The sequence below is a fragment of the Styela clava genome, chromosome 1, assembly GCF_964204865.1.
Source record: "Styela clava chromosome 1, kaStyClav1.hap1.2, whole genome shotgun sequence".
Lineage (NCBI taxonomy): Eukaryota > Metazoa > Chordata > Ascidiacea > Stolidobranchia > Styelidae > Styela > Styela clava.
The window spans coordinates 16,162,862-16,174,364 of NC_135250.1; the positions used below are offsets into that span (position 1 = coordinate 16,162,862).

The 11,503-nt window shown below is 37.1% G+C and overlaps 1 long non-coding RNA gene across 1 annotated transcript; it reads right to left on the reverse strand.

Moving 5' to 3' along the window:
• Nucleotides 1–2,729: 2,729 nt before the first annotated feature.
• Nucleotides 2,730–4,343, reverse strand: LOC120337838 (uncharacterized). Its single transcript, XR_013474605.1, has 3 exons — nucleotides 4,192–4,343; nucleotides 3,445–3,564; nucleotides 2,730–3,137 (listed from the first exon to the last, which is right to left on the reverse strand). It is a non-coding gene; the product is annotated as an uncharacterized LOC120337838 (long non-coding RNA).
• Between the last annotated feature and the right edge of the window lie 7,160 nt (nucleotides 4,344–11,503).

The following is an 11,503-nucleotide window of genomic DNA, read 5'->3' on the forward strand; positions in this document are numbered from 1 at the left end:
GAGCATGTATATATACTGGAATGAATTTTCTCGAATCATTGACTATACTCTATCGACCGTAAAGAAGATTTCGAATTTTTAAAACTATTAGTATATTTTGCAATAGAAACGTGAATAAAAAGAGAAGTGAGAATCTGTGAATGGCTTGTGTGTAAATCTTGCCAATCCTTCTGACCATTACTTTTTACCGACGGCGTCTATATTAAGAAACGTATAGCAGTCACATCGCATGAACTAAACTGACAACACAATCTTGTCCCAAGCCAAGCTAATTCGTGGCGAGTTCGCTTTACGTAATATCAATACTTTTCGAAATTCTCAAAATACCCAAATCAAAACTTAATTAACAATAAATTTGGTCATAGTAATTATATTTAACGTATTTTTTAGCATTTTTTTTATCAATGGCTAAATTGTCAAATAGTGATATTATCTTACAGGTTACGAGTTAGTCATTATTGGACACGTAGTGGACATAACGATCGTTTCAATATTATGTTGTTGTTCTTGTTCTTTGACACGTTTTTAAAAAGTCGCTTTTCTCTTTGATTACTGAACTAATTGCTTTGAAATTTTCAGTGGTTGAAGATGAAATTTTTCTCCAGAAGGCTATTACTTTTATTTATTTCAAATATTTCTGTTAGCTCTGTAAGATTTGTTTTTGTTTGCTATGACGTCACTAAACGTTCTGCGGATATCGGACGCCATTTTGTGTCCAACGGACCATCTTGCAATTTCAATTCACGCTGTCACAAGACAGGACCTTCTAAAGATAGAGAAGTTCTGGTACCGTAACACAGCGCGGTGACACTGAACTAACTCGTAGCTGTCAAAAGCTTGAAAATCCATACAAATATGAGAAATAAAGAGATGAAACTTGGCAGATGGGTAGAGTTGTGTTTCTTTTAACCATATTTGAAAGCTTCGCGTTTCTACATTTGAAGGAGGGGGAATAGGGGGTGTGCATTTCCGATACGTCGATAATATTTTTGTCAACCAATTTGCGGCCACCGTGTTTTCGTCTGTTTGATTGCTGTGATGTGGTGCTTTGCTTATAATTTAACGAGTTTTGTTCGAAATAACCGTGTTCTTGAAATATATGACGGTCAGAAATGCAATTAGATGCCCAATGTTTTCACGCTGTCACAAGACAGTAGAGTAGTTCTGGTACCGTAACACAGCGCGGTGACACTGAACTAACTCGTAGCTGTCAAAAGCTTGAAAATCCATACAAATATAAGAGATAAAAAGATGAAACTTGGCAGGTGGGTAGAGTTGTGTTAACCATCTTTGATAGTTACTTCTCTCCCCCGGGATAAATATGTAAATCCTATCCTAATACGCCGATAATATCTTTGTCAACCAATTTGCGACCACCGTGTTTTTGTCTGTTTGATTGCTGTATGGCTGCGTATGCGATAGTCTTGACGCAGCAGAACTGATGATCAAGGCTTGAAATACCTGGTCGTTCGGTCGCAAATACGTGTTTCGAGTGCCGTACTTTAGGGATTTGTATAGCTTTAACCTATTGTCGTAGAAAGTTAATACGAGGTTTAGCGTGTAGAATAAATGCCGCCAATGCACCCACGGTGAAAAAATTAACGGGTTAGATATATTGGTTTTTGTTTTATAGCGGTTTGAATGAAATTGTCCGCAGACTGGCTACACCACCCTAGGCCTGGTGAGTTGTCCGTGTAGTCGAATTGTCCATCAGCCCTAAACGGCTATGACAGCACTGTACCAAAAATTGTACCCCGATTCGGCTGGTGTTAAGTTGACGCATGTTATTTAGTAACGTTTTTATGTGAAATGTTTGACTGTGGTTCGGTACCTGATCCGATAATACGGTACATAATTGACTCATATCACGAGATATTTCAACTGATGTTTCAATTGTCACAGGACCTAAAATATCTATGACAGTCCCTGTACCGTCACGGTACCCCGATACAGGTACTGGTAAGTCACCGCCGGTATGTTAGTCGTTGGTCACCGCATATGATTTTTCGGGAACTGTTCTGCGTGTCCATATATTTGAGCATTGCTCTCTTGTTTTCATTCATATACGGGTGTGATAAAATATATTTAGATAACTATAAAACAACGTAATCAGCGTTATTTTTTAAAATACAATATTCTGAATAATAGCAAACATCGAGGACTGTTGATAAAATTAGTATATATATATATATATATATATAGATATGTAACTAACATTGATAAATAATAGTTGGTTAGCTCAAATAATGACTTCAGTCAGTTTCTGGACATGTTGAAGGAGAAAATTTTGCAGATATTGCGACATCATGCAAGACGTTAATGAAGGCTGCAACCTGTCACAAAGTTGGATTTGGACTTGGAAAAAATCCACGAATCACCTGATGATCTGAACAAAGTTAAGCACACAAGTTTTTTCGATAAGATTCTGATACCACCAGACCCTGCATATATATATAGCTAAGGCAAAACGAGACTGCTGTTCATGTCCACAATGGGTAGAGAACAAACGTTTGAACTCAATGGAAGGAGTATTTATATTCCGGTATTTGTACTAGTTCATGATGCAACAACAAATACTTCGACTTGGTAATTTAATTTACAATATCTTCCAGTACTTAAAAAGTTTGATATAAGTTTTCATACTTTTGTCGAGTGGACATAACAAATCCGCAAAATAATTTTCATAGTCAGAAAGAAAAACTATAGCTGCATAGTCTAAAAGGTTGTCTGATTAAAACAAATAGAATTAAATGAGTTTAACTGCAGACCAACAAAAGAATAATAATTTATCTATATATCGAATATTATATTATATATGTACATGTATTAGTAATTTTACCCATATTTGACACCGCTTCATTCGCAAGTCCGTTCATTTCCTCTCCGTGCTCGAGGTGAATAAATTCTGCAAACGTTCAATTTGTGTCAAAAAATTAACAAATGTCTTAAATTAGAAGGAAAATAATAAAAGAGTTTACTAGTACTTTTCATTGTTATGCTAATCAATAACTTTCCACGACGTTTTGAAAGCATTCAATTGGGATACATTTTGTGTACACAACATACCATCGTCTGATTTCCTAATATGATAAGTTCCATCTCCTTCATAGTCAACATGAAATTCAAATTCAACATATCTGGCAAATAAAACGGTGTTAAAAGAATTGTCCTTCTATGCAACCTGTTATCTAATTTTATAATTGTGTTTTCGAGAATTTATTGGAAAGCATTATTAATTAGTATGCTATCAGATCCGAGGAAATAGACCCGTAACTCTTGGACGAGTTCTCAGGTAGATTTGGTAATTTAAACAACATATGAAAATGTAGAAGAATCACTATAGGTAAATAATTTATTTTTAATTTTAGGTATTTTCAACAATATTTTACTTATTGTAACACATTTATACTCTGTAGATTTTGCTTTTTGTTTTCATATATTTACCTGGACCCATTTTCCTTTGAAACAGCTTGGAATCCAGTTTCTGTAGACGTGATATTAGTGAATCACAAGAGACCTTAGACGTTGTTTCATCAGTCCAGAATACCACGTAGTTTTTGATAACTACAAAATGGGAAAAACCTAAATTACGGTGTTTGCCCGAAAATAAGTCCTATAGCCTGAAAATAGGACCTAGCCCAAATTTAAAAATGATTTCAATCCAAGCCCTACCCTTAAAATAAGATCTAGCCGATAGCGTGAAATTTGTTTTGACCTAATCGAAGGCAAGAAAACTCTCTTACACGTTTCAAATGGTTAAACTAAAACGCGTGAGAAAGGAAAAGGTTCAATGAGTAAAATCTTCATTGGAATTTATGAATCTAGTGACTGGCATGACATTCCAGAGGATGATGATATGGTCAATTTTGAATAATGGCAGTTTTTGTTTAATAAAAACGTGTTATTTTTAAGTAAATGAATATCGGGTTTCATATTTTGTATATTTGAAAATCTTGTAATTTTCTACTTCGTAATTTTGTTTTTGATAAATGGCATCCTCCCATATAAGCCCTAGTGTTATTTTTCGAAAGAAAATTAAAATAAGACCCTGTCTTATATTTGGGAAACACGGTGTATGTTAGCATTGGTTGATTAAAATTTAATACTAGTTACACAAAAATGGTTTTGACTAATAACGGATTGGAAGTAATTTAGTCTCAATTTGAGTTGTTATCTTCATCTCCACCGTACCTTTCCAGCATCGATTTCCATGCCCTCTGAAATACAGCTTTTCTGTAACTGACTTGCATTTGTTATCAGTGCAATTGATGACAATAGTAAGAGTAATTCAACAATTGAAATCATGCTCATTATGACCATAAACGCTTCGTGATTTTTCTAATTTACCTGTAACAAATAGGAAAACGTGTTGTTCGTATATGGGTTTGCTTTGTATAAAAGTTCATCTGTATTATATATATCAAACAAAGGTTCTTTAAAACGCCTTATTCAAAACATCTCAACTATATTATCAAAAATTAGAAGTTTATTTCAATGAAACAACCAAAAATAGAATGAACTGTTGTTCACATAGCTGCAATGTGAATGCTGCTATAGTCTATGTTCTATTGTGCTGCTTTTATGCCTCCCAAGGCCCTTTTTCATTTCATAGTTCTTGAGTAGAATCTTACTCATTGTTTTGTTCTATCCTTCTATGTTTACTTTACGTCAAAATGAACTGTTTATAATTTGGGTGAAGATTCTCTGAGTCAGAGGACGCACAGGATACACGCAAAAAATCAATTCATGTTGTGACGATACAAATATGTGGCAGTTCCACATAAAATATCCTGATTCAGTAACATTTGAATGAACTAGTTTGAATGAAATATATTTTATTCGCATTGCTCAAATTTTCTGTATATATATATATATGGTGGTTCCATTATCTTTGAACCCGCGTACATTTGAACCCGTACATCTGAACCCGTAATTTGAACCCAGAACAATTGCACCTGTATGCTATTCCACCTATGGACATTTGCACCTACGGACATTTGAACCCATACATTTCCACCCATGGATTTTAGCACCCGCATATAGATTGAACCCGCGGACATTTGAACCCGTGTACGTTTGCACCCGCGTACATTTAAACCCATGTACATTTGCACCCGCGGACATTTGAACCCGTGTACGTTTGCACCCGCGTACATTTGAACCCATGTACATTTGCACCCGCGGACATTTGAACCCATGTACATTTGAACCCACGAACATTTGCACCCGCGGATATTTGAACCCATGTACATTTGCACCCGCGGACATTTGAACCCATGTACATTTGAACCCACGAACATTTGCACCCGCAACCCGCGTACATTTGAACCCACGGACATTTGAACCCGCGTATATTTGAACCAACGTATATTATATTTGAACCCGCGTACATTTGAACCAACGTACATTTTCACAAAAAATGTTTGCCCCAACGGCAATTTCCAGTCGCAAATAATTTTCATGTTACAGGCGCAAGGTCAATATTCTAAATTTCAACACTGTTTCACTTGTAGTTAGTTTTGGTGTATATGCATTTACCCGCTTCTACGAAGCAAGCATTTTTGAGTGTCATTGTAGTCCGAGGGATAAACGTCTCTTAACGATATAAACAACATTGTTCTGCCAAGGTCCAGCATGAGATTTGGGAGCTCTGTGGCCACTTCATGTCTTCTTGCTAGCATGTTTACAAAATTGTTATATGTATGCTGTTGAAAATGAGTGTTGTCTCAAATCAGGTTTTGCCATTTTTCCTAAAATCAATCTATAAATTGAATACTATTGTCTGTATATAAATAAATAAACGCACAGATTCTTCGTTTCTAAGAAAATATGAAATTAAGATAATGAAACTATGCCATTTTTGTAACAACATGTTCATAGCCAAATGCCAGTTTTATTGAAGTATTGTTTCATTAGAATGTCAGAACAAAACTATACACAGAAATCGTAAGTCATGTAAATATGTTGAATATTCGAAAGTGAAGAAGTTTTAAAATCATTATCGTGGCCAAAAATAGTTTTTGCTGTTTACACTATTTAGAGTAAATCGAACATATTCAGCATATAGGGTCTGTTAAATATGATATTGCAATTTACAAACGACGTCATAGGTTACGGATTACATTTATTTTAATATCTCAATAAAGTTATCACTCACAAATTTGTGTCGAATGGGCGATCAATTTTGAGATAGAGTAGCTATGGACGTTTTACAAAATGGGAATTTATCAATTATGATACAATAGTTAAACAACAAATCAAAATAATGACGATAAACGAAATTTTACGATATCACGATCAAAGTCAAAATCAAATAGACTGCATTTAAGCTATTGAGTGGAGATACTTCAGCTTGTCGGTTTCAGTTCCATATGAAAAAACTTTAACTGACAACCTAACAGCAAGTTGTACATACTCTGATCTTTGGTGGGCCGTAACTCCTACATGAGCATTTGCCGCAGTCAGTTTGTGGACCGCAATGTCTTTTCGTAGGCCATTCAGCAAACCCCATATACTCGGATGTTTGCATCGGAACATTCCTTGTAAGGCGTTGTGAAATCCTTCTACAGCGTTTGTTGTTCTTGGGGCCGAAGGCATCATTTCAATCTCTTTGGCATAGTTGCACAATCGAGGGGGAAATCTTGCTTCTCTTGGACGTGAACCCACTTGAGGTCCACAAATGTAGGTAGATTCAAAATATTGCAAAAGTTGATTGCATTCGGGCGAATCTTCGAAGGTGTCGCAAAGCAAGGTGAAGACTTCGGCAACCTCGTTAATGGGAACAAAAGCCAGAGCTGCCAAACTTCTAATTTTCAGATTGAAAGAGGATTCAAAATTCTCTTTTTATCCGATAGAACCAACTTTTCGAATTATAGCTTGTGACAGGTGAAAATAACATCCTTTAATATCGGCCAGAGGAAATTGTGCATGGAATGCATTGATAGCTGCTATTTCAAAATCAACAATGATTTTGGTGGGGTTAGCATTTGGGAAAATGATTTTCAACACTTCCAACATCTGAACGTATGTTTCTTGTCGCTTGTCTCGTAATAGGAAATATACGCATGGTGGATAGGATGCGCCCACTTTACAGTGAATTGTATACAACTGGAAGAAAATATCGGGCACCACATCAAATGTACCGTCGCCAAGATATGTGTCACTATCTAGATGTGCAAGTAGTGATCGATCTCCAATGACCATTATCCGATGACGATCCTCCGGGCCAGTGTCATGCAAAATGATATCTAAATATTCGCTCGGAATATCAAAGCTTGCACTTGTGGGATTCGTACGTGAACAATTTTTCTGTCGCCTTACTCTGCGTATATTGGCCTCCAGAGTCGACTTGCCTGGCAAGCGCATTAGTACATCTGTTGATCTATTATTCAATACTTCACCCAAAATATATCTTGTCGATGTATTTGATGGTGTTGAAACTGCATCTTTTAATGTTGCACGAATGATCCCAACTTCAGTCTTAATGCTGTCGCCAGAATGACTGTGATATCCTAGTTCTCTTATTACATTTTCACCGATCGTAACAACAGTCGATTTACATCGAAATTTCCTAAACTGACGGCAGCGCCAATGAGTAGCATCTGAAACCCGATCATTTCACGTACAATATTCGTGGCCTTTGTAAATCAGTAAGTCGTTTCCTCTCGTGGTCTTGGAAAATGTAGGCGCCATGTTTCCAACTTATTTTCGCAAAGGGACTTGTCATTTTCGCAGCTGCAACGTCCTGAAGAAACAGTTTGGAATTGTCTGCGAGGGAAAAAGGGCATTGATGCGAGGAAAAACTTTGCGCGGGATCGAACTATCTGCGAGGGAAAAAGGGCATTGATGCGAGGAAAAACTTTGCGCGGGATCGAACTAACCCATCAATTCAAATCCTTGCTCGCGCTCTTCAAGAGTCGTCGACCGTTCAAAGCACAAATCATACTCCCCAATTTTGGCTCGCATTCTACAGCGGAACATTTTGTCCATTGAGTCTTATGATATCGACAATTGCGATGACAATGACAGACGGAGTATAATATAAATATATAATATAATTTAAATATATAGAAAATAGTTGTAATAAAGCCTTCGAGTATATAATCGAGAATTCCATATTGTTTTCGCAACGTATGCATTTGGAGAAAGAATCCTAAGTGTACCTTCCAATCCTATATACTATAATCAGTAATCAGTAATTTATTTTTTCACCATTCTAAAGCACACAATGTGAATACACAATACAAGAAATAGGAAATATGGTACTTTAGGGTGAAGGGAGGCGCGAGACACCAAGACTGGTGATCGAGCAGCGACACCCATGACAAGTCTAACAGTAATAGATAAATAACAGTAATATATAAATCAAACAAACAATAAATATTAGAACAGGTTTACGTTAAAGTAAGTCGAGGCGACCTGCATACCCAAAAGACACCCGATCCAAGGAGAAACGGATAACGACTCCGAGCACCGTCTTGTATAGTATATAGAAGGGATGGCCAACGTGCTTTCGACCGCGATCGACTAAAATCTTCATAATAGATCGCGATCGACTGATCGGTAATAAAGTCCCACACAAAAACGAATGGGCGCTGGATATGCAGATAACTGCACACACGCATACAACAAATTCGCAAAATCGACACAAAATTTGTATTTTTTATGTTCCATTTAAGTTGATTCAAATATTTTGTACCCGGAGTAAATGTGTTTCATTATTTATTTAAGATTTATTCAAATCATACAATTCAGATGAAAGGCGTGACTAATTTTTAGTCGTAAGTGTTGAAAATTCTTCAAGAAACTTGCCAGGTATTATCCGAATAGCGAAAAATAAATATTCTCAAACCATGAATGTTACATGACTGCTCAAACTTCAGTATCTAATTTACAATTTCCTCCAAACGCGATTCTTCGCTTGCTTAGAATTGGAACAAATTGGGCAATAAAATTTATCACACTACTCTTGGAGTGAGACAATAACTTCCGCATACTGCCGTTATTGTAGAATCGTTTGTCAATCTGGACCAGGGTTAACAGATCCCAGTGATGAAAAAAAGCCAAATCAAGACAGAAAAAGCCAACAATTTTAACAAGTACAAAAACCTCATGATTTGAAACTCCTAGCACAATAGTGGATTTACACAGTTCGCAATATGCTGATTTAGAGCCAGCAATTGATTTAGTGAACCACATCAAATGCTAAATCCTAAAATTTATAGTTTTTGTTGCTATAATGACGATTTCCACTTCAGCACGATCAAGGGTTTACAACTAAGAAGGATTTTTGAATGGCAGAATTAGAATGAAGGCTATATCCGGCATAATACAGTCAAGCTGACATCTACATAAAAAAATAGAAACATCAAAAAGCCAAACGGACATTCTGACGTCAAACGTGTTTCAAAGGGTGACCGTACATTTGAACCCATGCGTATATCCACGGGTTCAATCTATATGCGGGTGCTAAAACCCATGGGTTAGGGTTAGTATGGGTTTAACTATCCGTGGAACAAAAAAAATTCCATAGGTGCAATAGCATACAGGTGCAATTGTCATGGGTTCAAATGTACGTGGGTTCAAATGTAATGGAACCGTTTCAAAGAAGCCAAAATCGTGAATTTTGTCGAAGAAGCCAATATGGCAACCCTGGTCTACCCACGCGATATACATTTTTAAACCTTGACAGCGGAAAAACTTGCATTTGTCACGTGATAATATGCTTTAATGGGCTTGCTCAGACTCAAATACTGTATGTGTATATTGTATTTTACGCATGTGAAGTACTGTATTTCCTGTTACAAAACACACAACTGGTTCGAGGCAATTTTGGGGGATATTTGAGGCATTGTTTGGGGATATTTCAAATAAAATTCACTCAACATCAGACGCGATCGACTGCTCGAGACGTGGCGATCGACCGGTCGATCGCGATCGACATGTCGGCCACGCCTGGTATATAGCATGGAAGGATGAGGGTGTATATGTAAAGACGCTAATATCCGTAAATGCAAATGCCCATGGGTGTAGATGTTCATGAGTGCAAATGTCTGTGGGTACAATTGTACGCGGGTGTAAAAGTACGCGGGTGTAAATGTATGTAGGTTCAAATGTACGCGGGTTCAAATGTACGTGGTTTCAAATGTCCGTGGGTGCAATTGTACATGGGTTCAAATGTCCGCGGGTGCAAATGTTCGTGGGTTCAAATGTACATGGGTTCAAATATCCGCGGGTGCAAATGTTCGTGGGTTCAAATGTACATGGGTTCAAATGTCCGCGGGTGCAAATGTACATGGGTTCAAATGTACGCGGTTGCAAACGTACACGGGTTCAAATGTCCGCGGGTGCAAATGTACATGGGTTCAAATGTACGCGGGTGCAAACGTACACAGGTTCAAATGTCTGCGGGTTCAATCTATATGCGGGTGCTAAAATCCATGGGTGGAAATGTATGGGTTCAAATGTCCGTAGGTGCAAATGTCCATATGTGCAATAGCATACAGGTGCAATTGTCCTGGGTTCAAATTACGGGTTCAGATGTACGGGTTCAAATGTACCTAGGTTCAAATGTGCTGTCACCATGTCATTTATATAGAGCAGTGTTTCCCAACCCGAGTCCGCGTTCTCAAATGAGTCCGCGGAGCGTTTGAATGAGTCCGCAACGAGCCAGAAATTCACGGGTGCTGTCGTAGTATACGCACCAGCAACGAAATGTTTAATGTCATTGGTACCAGGGCATTTTTCCTCAGGATTCTTCGCTTCGTGGCCTCCACATCAGTACGTAAAGTACTGGAGCGCAGTAACTGCTGTACGGACATCTCAGATTTGTCGAATTCACAAAAACACGAATCAAAACAAAACAATTGGGCACTTTACCACACATTTTTGTGTCCACTGATTGTCATGATATTTTCCGAGTAGTATTGCATTTATTTCGTCAACACAACCGAAGATTAAAATGCGACGCAGATCATAATTGAATTAATAATAAAGCAAGGCGATGAATGTGTATTTTTGATTTACTAATATATATACATATTATATTTTTAATAAGTACTAAATCAAGTTGTACTTTCTGGAAATTTATAGCAGTTAGCAGGCGGTAACAAATTTGCAAGATCGCAAAAAAGATGTATAAAAACTAAATATAATCGCGCAATATATTCTCAAATTAATATAATCGTAGATTGCTGTGGCATTTTAAAGAAGTAATGCTTTCATCTTGTAACTCGACGCAACAGCAAGTTACCATGAACACAATAACATTAAAATAGAGAGACATTTTAAATTCTCGTTGTTGTCATGGATTAAATATTGGGCGACAAAAAAGGCCATTCACTATACACTAAAAAATTCGGTACTTTTTATGAACGCGTAATTGTGGCCAACTCCGATTTTGCTTCAATAAAATTCGGTTGTGTTTGGTTTTATTGCTTCTATACACAGAGTGCGGTTGCAATAAACGCACATTGAGTCCGCAAAGGTTTTCGCCGGTGAGAAA